Source organism: Stegodyphus dumicola, chromosome 10 (genome assembly GCF_044657685.1).
Source record: "Stegodyphus dumicola isolate Sdum_Otavi_A_Nest chromosome 10, ASM4465768v1".
In the NCBI taxonomy this organism is placed as follows: domain Eukaryota; kingdom Metazoa; phylum Arthropoda; class Arachnida; order Araneae; family Eresidae; genus Stegodyphus; species Stegodyphus dumicola.
Window position 1 is genome coordinate 106,445,907 of NC_140777.1, and position 25,627 is coordinate 106,471,533.

Genomic DNA, 25,627 nt, shown 5'->3' on the forward strand with positions numbered 1-25,627 from the left:
CCATAACTAAATATCCGGTATATCCATTACCTATTACTGAAGAAATTCTAAGGAACATAACATCAACCAAATATATGACGACTTTAGACTTAACGACTGGTTATTTTCAAATAGGGGTTAGGCCTGAGGTCGTACCTAAGACTGCTTTTATAACGAAGTCTAGCACTTATGCATTTCTGCGTATGCCGTTTGGCCTTTCAGGGGCACCGGCAACATTTCAGCGATGTATGGACATTGTGTTAAGGCCTGTTCTTGGAAAGTCCACATTTATCTATTTAGACGATATCATTATTACTAGTGATAATCTCGACCAACATGTACAGGATTTAAGACAGGTGTTTTCTTTATTAAATGAGGCCGGTCTAAAAGTTAATGTCGAAAAGTGCAAATTTGCAGCCCCTGAATTAAAATATTTAGGTTACAAAATATCTCAGAAACGAATCGAGACAGACGAATCAAAACTAATTGCTGTACAAAAGTATCCGACTCCAAACACGGCGAAGAAGCTCTCTTCTTTTCTAGGACATTGTTCATATTATAGGTCCTTTATAAAAGATTTTGCAGCTATTGCTGAAACATTGTTAAAATTAAAAAGGAAAAAGGCAAGATTCTTGTGGACGGCCGAAGCCAATAGTGCTTTCGAAAACTTAAACAAGCATTAACGCAAGCCACTGTGTTGAAATTTCCTGAAAAGGATGAGAATTTAGAAATTTCAGCGGATGCTTCGGATTATGCGGTAGGAGCGGTACTTTCGCAAAATCAGCAGCACGTGGCATTTTTTAGCCGAACTTTAAATCAAACACAAAGAAATTATTCCGCGACCGAGAGAGAGGCACTTGCAGTTCTGTTAGCAGTGAAAAAGTTCCGAGTCTATTTTGGAAAGGCGCCAATAACAGTGTACTCTGATCATGCGGCGGTAACTAGATTGTACTCAGGGAAAAACTTATCCCCAAGGTTAATAAGATGGGCACTCAAGCTGCAAAAATTTAATCTGGTAATCAAGCATACCCCGGAAAAGAAAATATCGTAGCAGATGCCCCTATCAAGAATTAAAATAGATGAACAAGGTAATACCATAAAGGTGGCAATACTCACAGCATGTACAATAAATTCCCGAGAAACTGTAATAACCGAACTGGGTAAGGATCCTGAGTTTGGAAGCATTTATGAGTATTTAAAGGATCCTGAAAATTTTAGCCACCAAGATATTGTGGCGATAAGAAATAGGAGGGCCCATTACGAACTAATAGATAGTCTATTATTTTATACAAAAACTACAAATTCCAACAACGAATTTCGACCTGTTATCCCAGCTAGTCTTAGATTAAATATCCTGCAGGAGTTACATGACAGCCCTTTAGCTTCTCATGCTGGTATTCGAAAAACTATCCAACGCGTACGCAAGGCAGTCTATTTTCCTGAACTGCAAAAGTTAACAAGGGCGTATGTCCAGTCCTGCCCAACATGTCAAGCAGTTAATTATATTAATTTCCGCCCGGCCGGGTTTCTAAATAGTATTAAATCCGAATTTCCAAATGAAATAATTGGCATCGATTTATTGGGCCCTTTCCCAAAAAGTCAGTTAAATAAAAGTCGCTATCTCCTTGTTATGGTTGATCATTTTAGTAAGTGGACCGAAATTTTTCCCTTAAAACAAGCCTCCGCGAAATTAGTTACTGATTCTATTTTAAATAAATATATTTTAAAATACGGGGCGCCCCTAAAACTTATATCGGATAATGGTCCGCAATTTGTAAGTAATGTATTTGAAGACATGTGCCAAAAACTGGGCATACGTCATTTAAAAATGGTCCCGTATCGGCCGCAATCAAATATAGCGGAACGGGTCAATAGAAATATAGTGAAAATTATCCGTAGTTATGTTAAAAATTTTTTATAAAAGCTGGGATCCGGCACGGCAGAGACGGCAGGCACAAGCTCCAGAGGTGGAACAACGACAAGTACAAGGACAAGCCATTAGGAGACAGGAGCAATTGAAAAGAAAGTTTCCCCGTTGGAAAATTGAAGGTAAGAAAAAAAAAGAAGCCGTTCCACCGTCCAGAAAAGAGACCTCACGAACACCCCCAGAATGAAGAAGGGAGAAGTCCGACGAATGCAAAGAAAGCCAGGAGAAATAACGGCAACTATAACCCGGCTCCCAAACGGAAGATCGACTCATCGGACAGGACTCTCCGCAGCAAATGTCGCCGAACTGCGGAAGGGCCACTAGCGGTGGAGGAAAAGATACAAGGAAAATTTGAACGGCCAGCAACGAGGTCCAAGCAGGAACGCGAAAGAAGTGTCCCGGTTCCGCCAAGACCAGCTGCCATCAAACGGCCAAGACCACAGGCAGAGGCGAAAAAGAAGGTATTCAAGGGTGACCGAACTGGAGGAAAAAGAAAGCTTCTAGAGGAAGAAACTGAGCCCGCACAAGAAGGAGGATAAATCAAACGAGAATCTTCGCTACCTTCCAAGACTGGGCTCAGAAAAGAATGTCCGAATATCACAAAGATAAGTAAAATTTTATGTTACTTTGCAAACTTAAGTTAATCTTTCATTCTTACTGCAAGTGGCAGATTTCAAGAAGTTTTACCTCATGTGAGGTCTACCTTTATCGCCAAAAAGGCGAGAAATGAGTTGTTACCTATTTTGGTAGTATGTTTTTCAATTACTCGCGCGTAAAACTAAAATTGATGTATAATAGGAATGTGTAAATACTTAAATATTGTAAAAGTTATTGTATAAATTTTATTTAAAAACATTCTGTCAAGAAAGAAGTTTTAGTCTGAAAGACTTTTTGAAATGAAGTATTGATATGGTAAAAGTGAAAGTAATGCCAAAAAAATTTTTTTATTCGTGTCACTGAAAAAAAAGACCAAATTATGGTGAATATGTGTTAAAGGTTGAATGAATGTAGTTAGGCTCTCTGACGCTACACTTCAGAGTTAGCCACTTTCAGAATAGTACCTCAAGGTTTAGAGTTGAAGATAGGGTGTGTTACGAGGTCTTGTCATGTTGAATTTTAACACGTTAGTGTTTTGATTGTAGGAGGCAGTGTTGAACACGTATACATAAAAACATTCGTGTTTGGTGTTCTTTTACAACACATGTCAGAGAGCACGGGGAGAGATAATTAAAATTGTCATGAATGAAATAAGAATGTTAAGAGAAATATAAATATGCATGTTACTTGCCATTTCATTGTGTAACATTTCATTAAACAAGTTTTCCTTCCAGATTTCTGGAAGGAACCAGATTTGAATAAAAGCTCCTGTTTAGATGCAGTACAGATGAAAAATTGGGTGTCCATGGAGCTGCTATTGTAAAAACAATTTTTTTTTTAATTTCTAGTTTCTAGTGAGAAATGTTTGTAAGAGATTGGCCTCGCGTTAGATTCTAGAGCTAAAAGTTTTCAACACGGTCGATTTAGACCTCAGTTTCAAACTAATTAACTCTGGCGGGAAGTATGTAAGGATCTTAAGTTTTACTAACGTTTATTTTATTTTAAATCTTTACTATCACTTCTTATTTTCTACTTCCGGGGAGAATTAAAAGCGTTAACTTATTTATGCAAAATTTGTCTGGCGAACGCCAAGTACTTAAGTTGTGGCTTTTTGCCAAGCGAGAGAGAGGAAGGAGTTAGTCGAAGCAGGCCGCTTGCCTTAGAAGTTTTACTCGGTTGCTGTTTGCCTTCCAGGCCAGAGGTTTAATCCTCGTGATAATTTTAAACGTATTGTAGTGTTAACAGTTCTCTGTACTACATACGGCTTCCTGTTAATATCCGGCCAATCTTACACGTAGGCCCTTGTTGATTATTCCAAATTTTAGTTAGAGTTTAGTTATATTTTTATATTCTTACGTTCAGACCACAAGTAGTTGGTCTCTGTATTCCGAAGTACGGAACTTATTGTAAAGAGTGAAAAATAAAGGGTTTTGTATACCCTTCCTGTGTATCTTGTCTACTTCCCACAGTTGTTGAACATAGCTTTAGTAAGCTGTTCCGAGTCAGGTCTGTGCATGTTCCCAAAGAAAGTAAGACGGAACATTGAACCTGATAAGATAACCAAGACAATGATCTCAAATATGTAATGTCAGCTTCAAAAATTAGAATTCTTGCGAAAGTTATTTAAACGTTTCAAAAATATTCGAAATTTAGAAATATTTATGCTTATTTAAAAGATCCTGATCATTTTGAACACCAGAATATGACAGTTATTAGAAACAGGATTGCAAATTACGAGATTAGATCAAACATTTGCTTTCCGTAGAAGTAATGAAAATTAATAACGAATTAAGTCCAATTATCCTATTGAGTTTAAGGTTACGTATTTTGCAAAATTGCACCAATTCCTTGCCATCTTGGGCTCACAGAAACTATTCAGAGAGTTCTAGAAGCTGTTTATTTTACAAAGATAAAAAACTTCCTAACTCGGTACGTTAAGCCCTGCAACGTTCTCAGTTAGTTACAGATAGCAACTTTCTCTAATAAATTAATAGCAATTGATCTGCTAGAACTCTACCCATGGAGTGAAAAATAAAAATAGGTATTTGCTCGTAATTATGGATCATTCTTCAAAGTGGTTAGAAGCTGTTCTTCTAAAAATAGCTTCCGCTAAAATTGTTGCAGATTTTAGTTAATAAATTTATTTTAAAATATGGAGATCCATTAAAGTAATTTTGGATAATGAAAAGCGTTTGTTGGTCAACTCTTCGAGAATTTATATTCAGGACTTCGAATAAAACGTTTTACGATAATTCCCTATAATTCATGTTTTACTACGATTCCCACAATCTAATATTGAGCCGCCTAACCGGGATAATGGTTACTGAAGGATCCGAGTCCCGAAACAAGCATATGTGTTTCTAAGTGCGTAGCGTCTGTGCGGCATGGGAGCGCTCTACATATGCGACGAAAAGAAAGTCTTCTCGAAAGGTTGCTGGTACGGGAAGAAGGGTGGGAATTCCTCAGATCCGTTCCCCCTGGGTGCTCTCTTTCTCACAATTGGTCGTGGAATTTAGCTAAAGTCGGGCTATCATCTATTTATGGTGTTTAAAACTCTAGCCAACAATAGGTACAGTGTTGCACTCCTTGCCACGATGTATTTCGTGGACTTGTTCTGACTGTTGTCAGACAAGTGGTACTGGTAGCAACAATAATCTAACACTGCAGAAAGAGTACACAGGAACACAGTTAAAAAGCTATTATTGAATATGTTAAGTCACGCAATTTTTGCCAGTTAGTTAACGATATAATTTACATCCCGGCTGTGTACTTAAATAGCATAAAATCTACTTTACCTAATGAGTTAATAGGAATTTAACTAAATGACGTAGCAAGAAGAATACAAATGAATATTTATTCGTAATCGCGGATAGTTATTTGAAGTGAGTAGAAATATTTTCTCGCAAAAGGGACTTCCGATAAAATAGTTTCAGATTTTTTCTTAAATAAATTTATTATAATACAGATCCCATGAAAGAAATTTCAATTAATCGAAAGCAGTTTGTTAGTCAAATCTTTGAGAATTTATGTTCAGGGCTTGGCATACTGTATTTTAAGATGATTCTTTATCGACCGAAATCAAATATCGCAGAACGTTGATTAAAATTGGTATCGTTAAAAGCATTGGCATTTATGTAAAATATTATCATGAACGCTAGGACAATGAACTTGCATTTACTTTGAGTACGGCTAAACACGATACTATCGAGAACATTCCAGCTAAATTATTTCTTGGCAGAAAGGTAATTGCTCCCTTAAATAAAATGTTTTTTGTTCAAAAGATATCTGCGGAATTTAAGATGGCTGAGAGATCCAGAAACCAGTGAACGAAATAGTGAGCATTTTGAATATGGCCTGGGCAAAGCAAAACCTTTATTGAGACAAGAAAAGGAGAGAAGTTTATTTTAAAGGGGGAAATAAAGTTCTGAACATTAAACATTCTCTTTCATGCGTACCAGAAGGTAAAGTAAGGAAATTTTGTAACAAATTGGAAAGCCTATTTTTGATTCAGCAACTAAGGGAAACAGCAGTCACAAAGATGGTGAAACTACGTTGGCTTTTGCCAACGTACACGGAGTATAGCGCTATTACGAGCTCACTGATAGACCTTTACTTAAGAGATGTTTTGCAAGAAACGCTTAGTAGGAGCAACGAAGGGCCAGTGAAGGACTGTGTTCCGTCCAATTGACGCGGCAGTGCGCGTGAAGACATAACAGCGTTCACATTGCAAAATTCGATGTTTGAAGAGCTGAAAGGTGTTATCAGATTTTTTTACTGTTTAAGGGATTAAACCTGCCGTTATTCATCGGCGGATGTTGGCCGTATACGAGAAAGATTATGTGTCCGACAAATCAATTAGAAAGTGGAGGGCCAGTTTTCGTGAAGGCCCAGAGCTTGAGACTAGTGTTTGAGTGATAATCTAAGATCGAGCCAGGCAAACACAGTAATCACGTTCGAACTCATCGACAAGGTGAACAATCTGGTGAGAAGTGTCATCTCAAAGGGAAGCGCTTCGTCTTGGACTACGAACTGAAGAATACAGTGGAGGACTGGCTCCTGTCATAGAGACAGGAATTCTGGAAAGAGAGAATCCTTCGGCTCATGAAACAGTGGGATAGTTGTGCTTGGGTGTCTGGTTATTACTTGTGCATAAGGACTTCAATGTGTGCATAAGGACTTCACAGTGTCGTTTCGTACCTTTTCATTTGAAAAACCCTAATTATAATCTTTACATATATGCACAAAAAAAAACAATACATGAAGTATAAGAGAATTTTATAAAAATTAATAACCTATTCTCTAAAGTATTTCATTATATTAAAGTTTTCAAGAAATTCATTAGCTGTTAATTCAGTATGAAATATAATAAATTTTACATAAAGCATTAGTATAAACATTTTAGAAGTTAACTTAGCCTGTATTCAGTAAAATGTCGTATATTCTCTCAATAATTGTCCCACCAGCGGCCGAGCGGTAAAATCGTTGAACGCTGGTAGTTCGGTCCGAGGTTCGAATCCCGCAAACGGGCTGGCTGTATGGGAGTTTTCGTGGTTTTCCCCATGTGTAACGTGTATACGAGCCAGTTTCCCTTAGAAAGTCCTCCACGAAGGCATCCCTCCCCTTAGGCAGATAGCCCTAGTGTGTTTTGCCGTATTCATAATACACCAATCTCCCAATAACTGAGATATTTATACAGCAATAGGAATACAATATAATATTTGTAAAAGGGAGAATAAATCACAACAAGTATGAACAGACAAATGTTAATAAATCTAACGGTCTAGTACATTAAAAGTCATGCACTATTTTCACATGACTTAATTTATAAGCTATTCTGTTAATTAATGTTTGATGCTTTTATTTTGGACAACATTAACAAATAAAAATGTATGTCTGTAATTAAACCATAATTAGGCCCACCATAAACAATTTGTTAAATCATTAACAAAATAATGAACAGATTACTAATCTTTAAGCTAAATAAAAATAAAATGATTTATTCAGAACAAAATCAAGAAAAAATAAAAAAAAAATATAACTAACATATTTAAAAAAAACAGAAAAATTTAGAATAAATATAATATTACATTAAATAAATAAACGTTATAAGGCTTTTTTGGAATTTGATAATTTAAATTAATTAAATCTTAATAACGTCCAAACAACAAATGAAATAGAATAAAATTTTGTCGGCCAACAAGATTTTCGAGACAAAATAAAAACAGTCTGCAGGAAATTTGCTGCTAGGTAAGTAACAAAAAGTATAATGGAATTAATTAAAATGTGGTGAAAATCGTTGTTGTATATTTTCATATTATCTCATAAAAAAATTTAAATGGAAATCAATACGATATTAGAAAACGCGTTTCAAAAAGTAATTCAAAAACAGGAAAGAAGTAATAATAGCATGTTAATGAAAAATACTGAATGACTTTTAGTAGCATTAAAAAAAAACTTGTAAGTAAAGTAATTGAACAGGCAACATTGTTATTTCAAAAACCGTTTGAAAGAACTATAATTCATATCATATGCTTTAAGAGTTTGTTTATTTATGAATGATAAATGTAAATTATTCTCAATAAATATTAGATGATATTTCAAATAGCATGCCTATTATAAAAAAAATTCTAATAATTCCTTTCAAGCACGTGTGGATTATTTAAATAAAGAATGTCATTAGGTAAAAAAAAAAACTTAGGGAATGCTTGTCATGCAATAATGGAAACAATATTTCAATTGAAAACATAATCTTTAAGAATGGCGAATATTAAATTCCATTAAAAACCTCGAATTCATTTATTACGAATTACACTTGAGAGTAATAAGCTAATTCTTACTAAATTATTAATTAAATATTTTATGAAAATATGATATAGATACAGAAGTCGATGTGTTGTGATCATTTTTTACAATGAATGAATGTTAGGGTTATGTGCCAATTATAAAATTTATTAAAATTTACTTTTGTGCGCAGTTAATTTAGCAATGGATTTCAAGAGGCAAAACAAGTGTTCTGTTATTCGTAGGATAAGCAAAACAGTTAAGCTGATTGAAGTAAAAACAACAGACGTTATAAACCAAAGTCAGTAGACAAAGAAGGTTAGACTCTTCCCAACGGTAATGTCACTTACTGACGAAGTGGGAAAAGGAAGACACAAAGAAAGAAGTTTCTTTTGAGTAGAAGTTGACATCATACAAGGGCAAATCTTGTAGTGTAATAAAAAAGGGCTTATCAGCGGACAAGTAATACAGTCGCTGGAGGTTCGTTCTGGATTCGATTCCAGGCAAACGAGCTGGCTTCATGGACGTTTTCGTGGTTTTCCCTCATGTGTACCGTGGATATAAGCCACATGGGAAGACATACCTCCCTTAAGTGGCTAGCCCATGCATGATTCACCATAGTCAAATAAGCAAACCTAAAGCTAAATTATTATGACTTTAAATTGGAAAAATGCGGGACATTATTTAAAAGTTTTTTTTTTTTTTTTTAAAGATAAAGAAGAAGAAATTCCACTATCCAGCGCATCTCCGAAAAAAGAAAGTTTTTGTTTCGAAGGAAGTGAGGCCATTTCATTTCTAATTTTGTTTTCAAAAGATCTGCGAACAACAGAAAATTTAATTAACGTTTTCGAAATGCACGCTAAGATAAACTTTATAGAAACACCTGATTCTAAAATGCTAAGCCGATGTGATAAAATTTAATTTACAAACATGTCTCTAAAATCTTTTTCAAATTAGAGAATTTCTTTTATAATTCGTTTCTAAAGCATTCAACTCAACGTGAAAATATATTCACAAATAAACTTTGCATTATATGGGGAAGCAATATTTCAATTTCTTCCAGTCTTGTATTAATAATGAAAATCAAAATCCCATCTGGTACTATAAATTGTGTAGAAATATTTGCTAGATAGAAACAATTGAATAAGAATCTGAAAAAAACCAACATATTTTCTTCGTAAATTGGTTCTGATTCAGCATGTACATTCGAAAATAGGATTACGTGCACCAATGCTGGAGTAAGAACCAATACCATAATTTTATTGAAGGCGAATAAGCTCGAGATAAAAAGATTCTACCGCATTCTACTAATCCTTGTTTGCTAAAAATTTTGACATTTCTAAATCTATGTATAATGAATTCAGATTTTTTCATGAAAAACACCATTCAAATTCTATTGAGAAAAATATCTAATCCTTTATGTCTCTTTGATTTGCAATAAATCCTCCTCGAAATATTTGTTTATTAAACATGCATGATGCTTAGCAATAACAAAAGTTATTTGTATTACTTGCTGTTCCAGAGTTTAATTTTATATGGTTTTCAATTATTTAAAAATTCACGCTTTAGGTAATACTATTTCCTTAAACCATAATATTACCTTTCAAATATATAAAATATTTACTTATTAATATCGCTTCAATCTTAACCGTGTTTTTATCAGCGAACTAAAAAAACACGCTGAAGCGGATAATTTTTTTATTAATTTTAACAGTATTTTAAGTCAGAAGGGACAATACGATGTATTTGTCATAACATAGAACGCGTACTAACGTTAATACGCGTTTTCAACAATGTTTAATTAGGTATCTTTGTCTCAACTTGGAGCTTACCGAGTCCCCTCTCCATTCAAACTCTCTTAGAATGTGCTTTAAGACGTAATAAAAGTTGTGTGTGTCTTCATCAAGCAAGTAAATTTAAAGCCCACTTTTTATAATTTATCAGACACTTAAGTCTATTTAAAGTTTTGCGCCTATATTTTTAATCTAAAATTTATATCTTAAAGTTTCATATAAGATATAAAGGAAACTTTAATCTAGCGTTTTTAGTTTGTTGCTTTCAAATTTTAATATGATTTTATTAGCAAAAATATTTCAAATTTATTTATTTTCCCTCCTGTTTGAATAAAGTTCGCCTGAAGATTTTGTGAGTTATTTTTCACAAGTAAGAAAGAAATACGTGTAGCATGCTAATCTACCCTTCCTTGAAAGCCCTACTTTGTCAACATTTTGGCGTCATTAGGCGATTTTCCGCCAATTTAACAACGTTTTAAAAACTTCTGGAAAGTTTGATTCTGAAAGCCTTGAACCGAGTTTCATAAATGTTCTATTATATATATATATTGTTGCGTGCGTACGGGTTCGTTACGAAATGAATGCACAAGTCCGATGAAAAATGAACAAAAATTTTTTATTATCACAACAAAAATGCTTAAATCTTCTCAAATTATCATGCAGTATTACAATATCTCACAGTAGTTATCTTTTAACTACTCAAATGTCCAATAGAACGTAATTCAAAACAGCTAAAGAAAGCTAATCCGCGAATTCACTACAATCAACAAGAGCAGTTTTCTAAACAACAACAAACTAAGCAACTACTACGAACTGAGATGTTTTCCTCCTTTTATAAGATTTTAAAATCACGCGCTAGAATTTTCCAGTACTTTCTCGAAATCAAAAAGAGATATTTATTTATTTAATGCACGCTCTCTTGTATTTTCAATTTTCCGGCTTAGCTTTCTTTTAATATTCGTCACGCGCTACACTGCGCGAGAAATAAAACCATTTAATTTATAATTGAACTAACATTAGCTTTTTAAATACCAAATTCGTAACACTGCCCCCCTTCCCAAGGACTGCACGTCCCGGGCAGTACAATCCCTGGACAGGAAGCTAAACTTAAAACTGTGGCATAAATGCATTAATAAGCATTACATTACAATAATAAACAACATGAACAATAAATGCAATAAATAAAACAAATCAAATGCTATCAAATACAAATCAAATACTAAATACAAATCAAATCAAATACACATTTAAAAACAAAAAGGACCATGGTCTTATACTATTTACAATTATTTACATTAAGTACTATGGCCATAGTAATGAGCTAACCTGTCGTAATGAACGACTTTAGGTTTAGAGTTCGAAGACTTATGGATCCGAACCACGACGTCATTCAGTCTGTTCAGCACTGTATATGGACCATTCGAAGGTGACTGTAATTTAAGACTGAGTCCTTTTCGTTGAATCGGGTTCCACAACCACACCTTGTCTCCTTTGTTGGATCTATGTCTAGCAGCTCTCGTGTTGTATCTGGACTTCACTTTCTCCGTCGCCAAGTTGACTCGCTTTCGTACGGAACGGTGCATCACTTCAAAACGGGCCTGGACACCTTGGATGTATTCCTCAGGCGATGAAGGCGCATCCGTATGTCGATCAAACAGGAGGTCAGACGAAGGTGATGGAGAACAGGTGGTAGTCTGGTGTTTCTCTCCGACCCTAGTATGATTTCGGCAGCTTTCTGAGCTGGGTCTTTCAGACAAGGCGTAGGCGTTTCCAGGTGAGGATCCCTTCTGACGATGGATAGTCGTGTCCTCAGATGTTGACTGCAGTTTGCTGAAGTCTAAGGAAAAATTGTATTTCCTTAAAAAGTCCAATCCGAGTATGCATGGGTCTGTAGTATCCGCCACATATGCCGTGTGATGGTAGGCGGCACTTCCAAACGTGATGTTCACGTTTAACTTCCCAGCTATCTCGATCTTGTCACCAGACGCAGTCTGAAGGGTAACACAGGATGGCGTCCAAATAAGTTTATGTTTAAACTCTTCAACTAAATCTTTCCGAATGATGGTAACATTAGCTCCTGTGTCAATCATCATATTGCAAGGAACTCCATCGATGTGCCCATTGATGGACAGTCCGTTACTGTTGCCACTCACTATAAAAATCTTGAGAGCTTTAAAACAAGGTTTTCCATTATCTGGCAACCTCCGTTCCTCGATATGGTCATTCATTTGTTTCCTGCGTCGTTGCTGAGATATGGTCTCAATGTTCGTACCCTGGGGTGTTCTGCAATTCTTTCGTACGTGGCCTTCAACTCCACAGTTCCAGCACTTTGGTTTCTTGCCAATTCTTTTCCTTCCCATGGCATTTAATTGTTTAAATCGTATGCCTTATTTTCCGTGCTCTGGGGGGTTCTGCAGTTCCTTCGTAGGTGGCCTTCAACACCGCAGTTCCAGCACATCAGGGTCGGTTTCGTTTCACCACTATTCCGTCTCAAGGCATTCACTGGTCTTGTCAACTCATCCGTTTCATTATCCGTGCCCTGGGGTGTTCTGCAATGCCGTCGTAGGTGACCTTCAAAACCACATCTCCAACATCTTACAGCCACTTTGTTCTCACTGCTACTACGTATCAAAGCATCGACTTGTCTGGATAAATCATCTAAACGAGCCATCAATTGGTCCCCTGGGTCGTGGACTCGCACAGCTCTGACTGGGTAGCGATCCCTATGAGTTGCTTGCTGGGCTGCCTCGAATTTCATGGAGTGCGACAGAGCGCTTTTTAAATCTTTAACATCCGCCATTCGCAGTGCTTTCTGTATTTCAGGGTCTCGGACGCCATCGATGAAATATTGCAGGGACAGGATTTCCCTTGTTTCTGTCGGGCACTCCGAAAAGGCGTGATGTGACAGCCTTTCAACATCCGTGGCGAGCTCCTGAAGTGTTTCGGTGAGCTTCTGTTGACGGGATTTTAATTGGAGCCTGCTGTAGTCTTTTAAACATTTCTCGCCGAAGCGCAGCTCCAAGACGCCGGACAGAGCTTCGAAATCTAGCCTTTGATTTTCGGGAAGCGTCTGCAGGATATCCGCTGCGTCTGCTCTCAGAGAAGCGGCGAGATGACAGGCCTTAGCTTGGGAGTCCCATCCATTTGCATCCGCAACGATAGAAAACTGGATCTTATACACTTGCCAGGATGTCTTCCCATCATATGTGAATAGCTTCAGAGATAGACGAGCAGGCATCGGTAAGAATTTAAAATCATCACTCTTGCTCCCTGCCGTCGCTACGAATTTTTTTAAAGTTTCCATTTCTTTGGCAACTGCAGAAACTCTCTCTTCAATTTGTTGTTGGACGGCCGAAACTCTTCCTTCGACTCGTTGCTCCACAGCCGACACTCTATCTTCTATTTCATCTTTGACAGAAGAAACCTTTTCTTCAATTTGCCCGACTTTATTTTCGACAGCTCTTATTCTGTCTTCCATAGCCTCAAATTTACTTTCTATTACGCAGGTTATTTCTCTTTTTATTTCGTCTTGACCTGCTTCAATCTTTTCTTGTACAGCTTTTATATCTTCTTTAAAAGTTACTTGACCAGCTTCCAACTTTTCGTGAACGGCTTCCATTTCCTTTTTAACGGATTCTTCCATCTTTTCCTGACCAGATTTCATATCATGTTTCATTTCTTCTTGTCCCGCTTTCATTTCCTGCTGGCCCGTTTTCATTTCCTCTTTAAATGCAGCAAAGGCTGATATCAACTGTCTTAACTGCTCTTCCACCGCTCTTGTGATTGGCATTCAAACCCCACTCCTGACACCGAAAATTGTTGCGTGCGTACGGGTTCGTTACGAAATGAATGCACAAGTTCGATGAAAAATGAACAAAAATTTTTTATTATCACAACAAAAATGCTTAAATCTTCTCAAATTATCATGCAGTATTACAATATCTCACAGTAGTTATCTTTTAACTACTCATATGTCCAATAGAACGTAATTCAAAACAGCTAAAGAAAGCTAATCCGCGAATTCACTACAATCAACAAGAGCAGTTTCCTAAACAACAACAAACTAAGCAACTACTACGAACTGAGATGTTTTCCTCCTTTTATAAGATTTTAAAATCACGCGCTAGAATTTTCCAGTACTTTCTCGAAATCAAAAAGAGATATTTATTTATTTAATGCACGCGCTCTTGTACGAGTATTTTCAATTTTCCGGCTTAGCTTTCTTTTAATATTCGTCACACGCTGCACTGCGCGAGAAATAAAACCATTTAATTTATAATTGAACTAACATTAGCTTTTTAAATACCAAATTCGTAACACTATATATATCTTACTCTTTTGTCAATAATTACAAATTAAAAGCCAGACGTTTGTTTGAGACAGAAAAATGTCATAAAAAATTTCAGGTTCTAACGGTGCTCCAATGGACACATCAGTATTTATACTTAAAAATCATATTTATTCGTCACTATGAAATTGGTTTTGTTTTAAAAACTCTTCCGCAGGTCTAAAAACGGCAAATTCCCTAAGTGCAATCGTAAGTAAATTAGCTTCAGCAAACTATACTAATATTGTCTACAGTAAAGAGACTAGAGTTGCAAGTTGTCAGATTTCGACAGTCACTAAAATTGCACTATTTTACTTCCTTACACGAAGTAAAAGAAGTATTGTAATGATGAAAACTTCCGGGTACCATATTTCAATGAAAATATTCATTTTGATTGGTATCGAATGCAATGTAACGATGTTTTTGGGTGACATCTGTACGCAAGGACAGAATAAAGATTTCATTTTCCCAAACGAATTATAAAACTGATTTAAAATGGATTTAGAAAACATTTTTTTCGTGACGTCTGTACGTACGTACGTATGTATGTATGTGTCTCGCATAACTCAAAAGCGAAGAGCCTCAAAACGTTGAAATTTTCTGTGCAGGACTGCCATAACATGTAGATGTGCACCTCTCGTTTTGGTTGCAATAGACCTCACCAAAAATATAAATGAATATATATATTTATATCCATTTTGTTACTCGGCTCAGTGAGCTCAGTTTCTTTATTCTTATATGTTTGTAAATTGCGCATTTTTTGCTTTAAAAATGATTGAATTATATTGTTATTATCTTCCTGTTAAGGTTTTTATGCCTTTAGGTAACCTGCATGTTATAGTTGTATAATTATTAACAATTTAAAAGTTGTTTAAGTGCGGCTAAGCCTAATTTTTTACCATAGCAGCCATATTTGTTTACATTTGAAACTTAGCAGAATAATGGATTTGTTGCCACTCTAGAGAAACTAAGCTTTGCAACAACAAAGTAAAGTCTCCTTTTAATATTGCGAATTAAATTATGCTTAACCCATTCTGGAATTACCATTTAAGTTATTAAATTATCCTATATATTGACTCAGCATAGCGTCCACAAGAAATTAAATCAGTTTCTACTCGTTCAGTGTCTTTTTGCCGAGTGAGACCAAAAGGAAACTTTCAGTTTTGTGCACCGAAAAATCTGTCTTGCCGGCTGGCCAAATTGCTTATTTTTGCGTAGAAAGTATAATTTTAATTGTATTTTTTTTTTAATTTCTTTAAACTGTATTTGGTGTTTTATGTTTTTCTATATCTTTAAAAACTTTTAAAGAAGATATTTGTTTTTTTTTTTTTTTACTATTTGTGCCTTGCCACGAAGTGAGAACTGAATTAATTGATTGAGAAATACATCTCTAATGAAATTCGAGGAAATATATGTTTCATATTGGCAGAAAATAATGTCGCCAGTCAGTTTCAGACATAGGAGAAAGTTTACAAGTAGCACATGCGCATTAGGTAAGCAGCGCTGAATCGTCTGTGAAAATTTTTTTTATTTTTTATTCGTTTAATTTCTTGTATATATCATTTTAGATTTATTACAGTATTTGAACAGATCATGTGGCAACGATTAGATAATTCTTCAGATGATATAATTATGATATAATTTTTCTGCATTCTGAATTATAGAATAAATGAGATGTAACGCTGTTAAGTGAACCTAGCGCAAGAGTATCGCTATGGCAAATAAATATAGTGAATTCTAAAAAGCGAATTTATTCTACTACGGTTTATGCGCTATCGGCGAGGTAGATTTAATTCAATTCAGTAAGTTTAAATGAAATGCAGGAAAAATGCGTATAATTTACTGTTCCGTAAAGGAAGTGATGTGGTATACATATAAGATATTTTTTGGTTAAAAAAAGTATTATATCAACACTTAAATCTAGAACTCATTGAAAAATTTTATAAAAATTAAATAAACATTTCTACAACAAAGTTTCAATCCGTGAACATATGATCATTTCAACCTTTTCGTAATGGGCAACTACTTGGAGAATAATGTACTTTAACACGCTTTGTTTCCCACTTCTTCAAAGATCACAAATTTCTCACAATGTGTTTCGTAGAAACTATTTTCTTAACTTTTGTCTTCTATTTTTGTTTCTTGCCCTGGTTTTTATTAACTGGGTTTTAAGTGATTGTAACTTAACTGATTATCTTAACTGTTGTTTTTTTTTTCATTGTTAGTGTTCATAATTCCAAGTGATTTTGCATTATAAAACTATTAAAATTTCTCAGATAACATAGGAGAGAAATTAGAAACCTACTTGCTACAGACTTCTGGCATTTATTGCAGTTTAGCTCAAAATAAAGTTAGATTCTAAAAAAAGGCTAAAGAACAAAGAAAGTAGTTGAATAGCAAACTAAGAAAAAGCCATTAAAGAAAGATCTTTTTGTTGTCAGTGTAAACTACAAACTCTCAAATAGTGAGAAACCCCGTTCTCGAAAAGAATCCTTGAACCTCAAATCGGTAGACTCAAACGCTAATAAAAATATCAGAGAAACGTACAATTAGACCGCCTGAAATCGCGTGACTAAAAAGGGGTAGAGAAAAGTTAAAACTAAAAGCAATGAAATTAATAGAAACATTTCCTTATTTATATTTATTAAATATAATGATAATATATCTATAAATAATAAATATTTATTAAATGTATAAAACTTAAATTTTAAAAATATTTGGAACTTGATTGAACTCTTGAAAGTCTTATATAATTTCTGGAACAATTGATGTCCAATTCAGCTTATTATTTAGAATCCCCCACTTAAATAATAATAACAATAATAATAAACTTTGGATTACATTATACTGACACGCGATGAGAAAGGAGTATGGAGAAATAAGGGTTGAGGACATACGGATATAAATAATCACACTGAGGATGAAGAAGAGAATAAAGAATAAGAAAATTCCTGTTGGAGTATATATATATATATATATATATGTATTTGGAAATCGCACCAAAGCATACTTGAATTCAATACCTAAAATATAAATCATAGGTGTCCGAAGAATAGTTTATAGTAATTTATTTTTATGTATGCTATAACAGCAACTCCAATGATTCTGAACAACATAAAAAGATTGCTAATATAATAAGTAAACATTTTAAAAGCTTTTTAATAACTTAATCAAAGAAAAGAAGTTGCTAATTTTTTGCATGGAAAAAATGTTAAAAACCTTTTTTTTCTAATCTGTTATAATTACAAACACGAGTCAAATGAAAAGTGACTAGTCAACACAAGTTTTGATTTTCTTGATTGAGCTCCTTAAAATAATTATAAACTTTTTCTTTTATGAAATATACTCCAAATAAAATGATAGCCAACAACTGAAATATATCCCATGATATTGTTCTTACTCTGAGTCTAGTAGTGCATGAAAAAAAAATCAAGATAAAGCAAATATAGAAACTGAAAAGCTATAAATTTGGTTTAATGAGATAACACTGAGATTTACATTAGCTATTTAACACGATCTTAAAAAATGTAAAATATTTCCTTTTGAAAAACTGTGTTGATATGTGGAAAGGTGATGGTTTCAAACTGACGAAGGCGGATGGGCATTTTAAGCTTTTTCTAAGGTTAACAAATTCGTCAAAGGAATATATTTTAATCATATAGTTACAGCTTAATGAATATTCCTTGCCTATTTTAATATTTTTAAGGTTAAGAGAATTACATGTGTCTGTGGCCAGCAGCTTCTTTCATGAATTGTTCCTTTCTTATGTTTTAAAGGAATATAAAAAAGTTTATATTTGTCCATTAAATTACATTTATATGCCATCCTTACCTTCGGTACCATATAAATTTCAAGATCATTTTCAAAGCGATACGTAAACTGGATTCCTTCTTACGCCCAACAATTCATAAAAGAGTTTCACTTCTTTCAATTTTTCAAATACAAAATGGTCATTTTCAAAATTCTATTCACTTCTAATCAATTATACATTAGAATTTCAAAAACATTAGTCTACAGTGAGTTCATGCATACATGTTATTTCTAGTTATTTTGGAACTGATTTTACACTAATTCTGAATGTGTGAATGTTTGTATTCTTTGAACGACCCACATCATTTCATAAGATTCTTTTAAGTTGACATTATCTTAAAAATCATCAATACTCAATTCCTGTTATCTGTGACTGATATTCTTTGGCATTACACGTTTTGTAATCATTCAAATAGCTGCTTACGACGCCTCTTGATGCAATCGAAACTGTTCTGATTGTGCAAACTCCTCGAGCATTTGTATGTCTGGGGCATCTTGAACGTCTGTGACATTATTATGTACTTTCTCTGACCTACTACTGTCATCTTTGTACCACTCCCATATTGGTCCAACCGTGATGGCCGTTGATATGTTTGTTTAAGTAGCTCAATTTTAGTGTGCCTATGATATGATCTCTTCCTAAATCAGGCAAATGTTCATACTAGTTTCGAGTACGTCTCAAAGTCATCTTTGTGCACAACTTGAAGCATCAAAACAGAAAATCCAATTAAAATTTCCCGTGAATGAGAACATCGGTTCTTTAATGCTGCAACTTTCGCTTTTCTCATGCACTTTGAAATCTATGATTTCACTGGCACTGAAATTCTAATTATTTATACAGTTCTTCCGAAATATTTGCATTTCAGATTTTGCAGCTGTAGTTTAAATTTTTATTAATGCATATGCTTTTTCTCAATAGAATGAATTTAAAACATTGCAGAAGGTTGAACTAAAGATTTTAAAATATGAATTATTGAACAATAAATAATATTTTGATTACGGATTATGAGGAAAATAATTAGAAATGTGCTTCAATAATAATAGTATAAAAATATAAAAAGTATTATAAAAATCTTAATTGTTTTTGCAAATAAATGCATTCACACTTAAAATTGTGAAATATTACCCATTCCGAATTTCTCGATTACATTGTAGAATTGTATCATTGTTTATATCAAAAGATGTTCCAAATTATTTTAATTTCAGAAATACTATTGCATAATAAACACAGTTAAACAATTAGAACAATTAAAAATCTTCCAACATTTTACAAAAATGCTCGCTTAAGTTATTATTCTAGAGTACAACAAACTCAATAGTTAATAAAGCTGTATTTATTTCTCAAAACGTAGAAACTGTTTATTAAACACATACAAATGATTCCCACTCCAATGCTTTCAAACAATTAACAAATACCTAGAAATATTTAACCTGGGTTATAATTTTCAGTGAAGAACATTAGAAGATAAATATTTAAAAGCAATTCGTGTAAGTCTTGACTGTAATTTACTTTTCACGATGTAAATTCAAATTTGGCTAACAAATGCAGATTTGGCAAACAATTTTAGATAAAATTTCCCGATCTAATTTAATTCTTTTGAAAATTAGTTTATTCGCTATTTGCTGAGAATTGCATTATATCGTACAATATTCATTTCTTCTATTTAATGTGTATTCCTTCTATTTAAAGTTATGTTTGTTCTATTTACATTATTACGCATTTGTAAGCAAATTTTGACTGCCGCTTTTAATTGCTTAACTATTTCAACAGGAAACAAACACACAATATAAAATTTAAAATTGGGCAAAAATGGTAGCCTAAATTTGGCTTAGATTTTGAATAAAACTCTATCAGCTTTATCTAAATTGACAAAATTTTATTCAAAATTTGCGCCAAACTAAGCTTGATGTTTACCTAATTTTACAAAATAATGAACTATTTATTTTCACTATTTAATAAGGCTATCTCTGTCCTATTGCTTTCCCTAACTAACTTCGTTAGTTAAAAATTTGCTCTAAGAAACATTATGGACTGATATTTATGCAGCACATTAAACAAGTTTTCTCTTTTAAAAAACTATGTTTCATGGTATGTCTTCGACAATAGTTAATAGAAGCATAAATATATACTTCTATTAACTATTGTCTAATTACCCACAATTTAAATAAAATTACCTTAAAATTAAATAATTCCATACAAATATAAAAAAAAGAAATCTAACAATACGAAATCTTCAGCTAACACTCCTTGAAGCGTCTCTCATCAAAGTTCACGATACTAGAAAGACATTACATTCAAACAATTAAACAACGTTAGTTCAATATAAATTGTAATTTTTATGTAAACTTAAGTTTTGGTTAAAAATAATAATTCATATGATTTTCCTCTTGCATGAATTATTACAATCTGAAATGTAACTAAAACTTTGATGCTCTCTACCATAAACAACTGAAAAATCATATAATAATAAATATACTCCAGTATTAACTCACTTTTAAATTAAAACATAAATCATATGTGCCATGAGCATATTAAATAATTATGTGCCTTGAACGAAATCATAAATGTTTAAAATTTGCCTAATATGTTATATTTTATTGTATTTCCTTCCTTTAACAAACGTTATTTTTAAATTCTTCGCTAATTAAACTGAAAAAAATAGAATCTGAAATTCGTTATAGTTATTATTATTTTAAGTTATTATTTTAAATAATCATTTTAATTAGCTCTTTATTTCGTTATTTAAAATAATTACACGACTTCTTACATACGAATAATTCGTTTCTTTGAAGCCAAATATAGAAATATTACATAATATTAATTATAATAGTTTAGTAATGTTTTTGTTAAATAGCTTTTAGTTATCCTAATTACCTTCAAAATATTTTAACAGTCACACAAACTCAGAAACATGGCTTCCATGCATTCATAAACTCAGGAAATCTTGTTAATAATCTGTATCTTATACCTCCTTCCTTCAACGGATGTTATTTTTAAATCCTTCGTTAATTAGTTTATAAAAATTCCTTCACAATCAGACAAATTTTCAATTGATGATGAGAAACAAAATTTAACAATACGCTCAAAACTCAGAAAAATACACGCACTTTAGGAATGAATAATAGCAGCTAATAAAATATTTAAAATTGACCCTGAATATATTTCAACTTCGTCAACAAAAATCGGAAAGGTGATTTTTAACTAAGATTTTGATACTGTATATATGTACTTCCATACAACTTTGCACCATAAATTTCATGTGTAGATTCGAAATTTAAAAGTTAAAAGTATTATTTATATTTATAATCATAAAATAGTTTTAATAATTTTTAATATTTTTATTACTGTAATATAATTGTTCGTAACTTTTCCTATTACCTTTGTCCCATTTAATGATTTGATCACAGCCCGTGTAAGATAAGACTGCTTAACGAGTCATTAATACAAGACCGCTTTACGAATGAAGAAAAGTCGCCTTATATTTACGAAAGCGTTTACAAGAAAACAAAAAAGGACTTGCATGACGTACAGTATCTAAGATGAAAATAATTAAATCCCCTTAAATACCGTCCGTGAAGTAAAATCAAATGCATACGTTTAAATAAGTAAGTCACAAAATTAAATAATAAGTTATCATAATATATTCTTTCATAATTAGGCTTTCATTCATTACATGGCAAGTATGGTTTTTAGACATGTGTATTGAAGGAGAAAATATTATCTCATATTCTAGCCTTTTTTGTTTTAGAGATGATGGTATGTTTCAATTTCCAAACATTTTGATTCATTCTTTAATTTTTCTAAAATATCATCGTTCATTAAAAGTTCAAAAGATAATTATTTTAGAAGATAATTGTTGTGTCCTTAACATATTTAAAGAAAAGCTTACATTTCGGAAGCCTAATTATCTTATTAACGCCGCCGAATAAAAAAATTAATTTGCTTCAAAAGTTATATAGACGCTAAAGATTTTATTATTCAATACACATACTCAATTTACCATTTAGTACATGATGATATATTTTAATATTCTAATCATTTTAATAACAGATAAAGAAATGAAAAGAAACATAAGTATCATCACGTGGATATTTATGTGTTTACAAAAAAATTATTACAAATTTACTTTTCTGATTCCACTCTCTAAATATTGCATCTTTCGCGTGTTGCTCTGAAGTGCATGCATAAATTTCGCATTTTAACAAATGCAGAAACAAGGTGAATGATTATGGTGTCTAAAAAGGTTTAGAATGTTTTCACATTTCAAAGAGTTCATTGATGAAGTATGATTAACAAATCAAAGTGGACGTTTATTCAAGAGTCACAGGAATAGTGATATGAAATTGGAGAGAGAATTTACAATTTTCTTTATTACATAAAAGAATAATTATTCTCAATATTTGATAGCTATCTTTTGCTGTCCTACAGAACCTATTTACATTCTGCTAGAAAATAACTTTAAAGTAGTTAAATTGGATCTTAATTGTATAAAAAAATATTTTATTTAAGGTGTTATTCAAATCAACACATTTAGGATACCAATAACTAGAATGAAAGTGGGAATTAAATATTTAAACCTTTTGCAGTACATAACTTATAATTTAGAGTTATTTTTTCTCCACATGAAATTTCATTTTATCTGATAAATCTAGCCTATAATTTACTAAATTTCTAAGCTGTTTGTGAGCTTAAAATATTCAAAGACATTGATTTAAATAATTTTTCTAGTATACAAGTAATGTATTCATAATGCCCTTTGTCAAGTACAAGAGTTAAACAAACTTTAGGTACAAAGAAAAATTAAAAAATCACCTTATCATTTAGGAAATAAATAAAAAACACTAAGGAAACTCTTACTGTATTAATATGCGCTCCGAAACTGTCCTTTTATTTTGAGATTGTTCAAATCTATTCGCTGTTTACATAATTTTAGGCTCCGCGTGCGAACAAAGCTTTCAGGATAGCTCAGGACAGTTGATGCCACAACCTCACTCTTCTCTGAATCCTGGAAGTTTCACACTAAGGGTAAATCTCTGCTTCGTTTTGCCAGATCTCGCGCCAAAGCGAATGACCTGCCATCTGGCTGAGATATCAAGAATCTGGGTTTATATTCTTTTGTTTTTTGTTCTGAAAGTGATGACACTGCCCAAGTCATTTATACATGCGTCTCGTAATATTGATTCCTCCAGCATAAAAATTCCATTCCATAGGCTAAAATAATCTTATTGATTACGCTTTCCCTTATTTTTAGTCACTGTGGTTATAGTACTCATCTATTTTCTTAACCGCTGTTTAAAACAGGTTGTAGATGCTTGTTAAATTGTCGAATATGTTCAGAATAAAATTAAATTCACATTACTTGATTCAAATTTTAAAAACGAACAGAAAGTGTAACAGATTGTTCAACTTTAACAACTAATGCAAAAACAGATTGTACCAAAGAATTGATTACAATTTAGGAAAATAATGCACTTATTACTAAAAAAATTTGTAATGAAATGAACGAATTCAGTTATCTGGTTTTGGTCACAATCTATTATTTTTACTCAGTGCCATTAAATAGAGTAGCAGGTTCATTTTTAATTTTTCTATAGGATTATAGTTGAAGGCATTTCTTTCAATACGAAAAAAAGAAGAAGAAAAAGAATGCATTACTTAATGAATGAAGAAATAGCTTCTATTTTAATTTAAGTTGACATATATGCAATTAATTATTTTTAACAAAACATTGATTTTTAAAATACCATCATGTTGTTCTTATATTACTTTCAATAAATGTTAAACATAAAATAATAAAGAAAAATTGATTCAAATAGCATAAATAATAGGTAAAGATCAAACTTTATTAATAAATTAATCCAAATAGCATAATCACATGTGCTCGAGTTTACGAAGTTGTTACATCACCCTCAAAATATTTATTAGAAGACTGAAGAAGGGGGAAAGGTTTTTAATAATTTTTAAGTTTTAATAATTTTTACAATTATTAGGTTTATCAATGCAGGATACGTGAAAAACGTGTAGTGCCTTCGCCGGGATTCGAATTCCGAACCACCCATTTACGCGTTGGACCATTCATTCAAGCAAAACGGTGGGGAGAAAAAAAACCTTATAAAGACCAAAAGACATATTTCTTTTTTAGGTATATGAATGCTTTAGGCTGGAGATATTTAATGGAAGTCTTTTAAGCTGAAAACAGTTTTTATCTAACCATTCCAGCGCATAACAAGTTAACTTCATTTCACAGTTATATTCTGCAATAATGAAAACATAGATGCAGTTTCTTCCTTTATTAAATCTTACACTGTTATTATTCAAAATTTTCTTTCGAAATTTTACATGAATTTCGTATCTGTTTACGTCCGTGCTCTAAATTAATTTTTTATACAATTTAATGTGTAATTTATACAATTTAATACGATATTTAACTGATTCGTCTTTTATGATATTTCTATGAAATTTGTATTTTTTAAACTTCTGAACGGGTATGTGCTTTTACTTTTTTCCTCCTGAGCAGCTGTATTTTAAAAATTCTCTTTTAAACTAATCAAGTATACCCAATGATAATCTCATAACTAATATCATCTAGTGCAGCGATTCTCAACCTTTTCAATAACGCGTACCATCTAAACAGAAATTGAAAAACTTTAGAACCATCACTACATTTTGCAATGACTATTTTTCAATTTTTCAATAGAAATATTTTTTAAAAAATCTGAAAGCTTTCAAATTTTATATTACGCCCAAACGATCGTTTTTTAAACGTTTTGTGTGTCACCTTTATTTATTAACAGCAATATCACAAACTATTTAAAAGAGCATATCTTTAGAATTTCCGATGTACAGTCTCGCGCGCTGCAGTTAATTTTTTTTTCCTTACAGTAGTGCATTGCTCAAATGTAGTGCATTTCAATCAAGTAGTGCATTTCAATCAAAATCGTTGCGTTTTTTAATCAAAACTTCGTTAAAGTGTTACAAAATATGAAATCGATAATAAAATAAATTCCAAATTAGGGCGCTTCTACCGCTGTTTGATCACAATGCGAGAAACATACATACATTTATGCAGATTCTTCATTATTTAATTTCTTTAAAGATAACACAGGGCGATTATACTGGGGGCAGCGGTTTAAATGTGAAGCGGGCATTTAAGTTTTCAACGCAAAATGCCAAAACGAAGTTAATAGCCCTTCTGGCCTAACGCCATTTGAGCTTAAAAGAAAGAAAGAATATTTTCGACAATACGATTAAATTCAAAAGCAAATATAAAATTATAAAAATAAAAGTAAAAATCTGAAAGCTATCAGATTTTGCATTACGCCCAAAGGGCTTTTTTTAGCGTTTGTTGTGTTACCTTTATTTATTGAATATCATGTTCGTCCACTTAATATACATAAAGTTTAATTCAACAG

General features: G+C 32.7%; 1 long non-coding RNA gene across 1 annotated transcript in view; it reads right to left on the reverse strand.

Annotated features, from left to right (window-relative positions):
* LOC118189778 (uncharacterized) overlaps positions 1 to 23,214 on the reverse strand; it is a 675,101-nt gene extending 651,887 nt beyond the window's left edge. The window contains exon 1 of the long non-coding RNA XR_015043496.1: positions 23,073 to 23,214. This is a non-coding gene — a long non-coding RNA (uncharacterized LOC118189778). The remainder of the gene's footprint in view (positions 1 to 23,072) is intronic.
* Between the last annotated feature and the right edge of the window lie 2,413 nt (positions 23,215 to 25,627).